Here is a 1850-nt window from a genome sequence, read left to right as displayed (position 1 = left end):
TGGATGGATGGATGGATGGATGGATGGATGGATGGATGGATGGATGGATGGATGGGTGTTCTTCCTACTTCTTATCTATCCCTCTGTTATCTATGGCAGTTTGTTTTCCTTTTTTCCCGTCACAAAATGACCACGTTTACGTTGATGTTCTTCTCTTTAATCATACTCGAAACTGAAACTCATACAGTTCTTTTATAAATACATGTTGTTTGAACAAGATATTTATGGCCTTGTGATTTCTTTGAAAGGGATCCACGCACGGACCCAATGACTATGCTGTGTTTTCAACCTTATTTTAATGTCCAATAACCTGGAATCCATCAAGAGATTATAAACTGCGATTCCAAGTGCCAAAAAGGTTACGAACTCACAGTCAAATTATACCGAATCGGCAGGCCTTTCAAGCTTCTCTGGGAACTTGTTTTATAATCAACACTTACCTATTAAACAACTGCTTATGTGATGCTGCATATAATTTGCATATTTGGATTTGTATCTCTTTGAGTGCGAGATAAGGCCGCTCGAATTTTTGAAGTTGGAGATTTTCATCATACCATTCTGATTGTTGAGGAAAAAGTTACCCAGGATTACGTACAGTTTAGGCTGTGGACATCTTTCTTTGGAGTAACCTGGGAATTAAACTACTTTTTCTGGTAAGTAAAATTGCTATATGTGCTGCTGCCACTCTGGTTTCCGCGCCATTTTCCCCCCTGAAATTATTCATTTTATTGTTGTGGTTTTTCATCATCATCATCATCATCATCATCATCATCATCATCATCATCATCATCATCACCACCACCACCACCATCATCATCATCATCTTGAAGAGGGGGAGAGAGAAGAAGCTAGTGAGAAAAAGAAGAAGAGCGAGAGAGAAGCAGAGAGAAAAAGGACAAAGAGAGAAAGGAGAAAGAGGAAAAAAGAAAAAGAAAAACGGAAGTTATCTTTTATTTATGTCTTATGTACACATTTTCTCCTCCCTTCTTTCGGCCCCATGCCTGTTCCTTTTCCCCCACATATCCTCCTCTGGTATGGCTTACGAGTTTTCTTTTATGAGCTCCAGTGGCGGATAAGAAGGGAAGATAACTCCCACTGTTGCTCGTATCTCGCCCAAGATAAACATATCGTATTCTATCTTTTCTATCCACGCTGTGGCGTGTATGCTTCCTTTATTTGAGTAACCTTCGCGACTCCTGCTACCAGATCTTATGGACTATAAAAGGCGGAGGAAAAAACCTGGGAAAGAAGAAAGCTCTGGTAGGTGGTTGTTTTGTTCTGCTGATATTTCCGGCTGTTAACCTTTGACCTCCCGGAGCGAGTGGTTGGAGGGCGCCACTGGTACAGAATGTCCTACTTCTTTACTTTCCCTTTGTTGGTTTTGTCGGTCTATGTTACTTTTTTTCAGCACTAAATTATGATCATTATTGTGTCGATGTGCTTCTCTTTACTCAATCAATTAAACAAAAAACCTCTGGGAGATTGCTACATAATTCAGTCTGTTAAAACGAGTTCGACGATGAAAATAAATCGTGAAAATGGCATAGGCTTAACGCCTCAATATCAATACTATTAGACTATTTAAGAGGCGGGACCTCCGAGCTTAACTTCCATCTCCAAAAGAACAGAGCCAAATAGGAATTTCGTGTAAAGTGCCTTTCCCAAGGACACAACTTCGGACCGATCTGATGCTCGAACCCCCGAACCCGGAACCTCAAGATTACGACTCTGGTAGCCTAGGCTACCGACGTCACTTCTACGCTTATATGTAGACTTAACTCAACTCTGCTTTCAACTTCTCGAAATACCGGCACTCCTCCTGAGCCAGGGAGAATCACGTTTAATAATGT

This window comes from Aplysia californica, unplaced genomic scaffold, assembly GCF_000002075.1.
Source record: "Aplysia californica isolate F4 #8 unplaced genomic scaffold, AplCal3.0 scaffold00162, whole genome shotgun sequence".
Taxonomy (NCBI): Eukaryota; Metazoa; Mollusca; class Gastropoda; order Aplysiida; family Aplysiidae; genus Aplysia; species Aplysia californica.
This window is presented reverse-complemented; position numbering follows the sequence as displayed.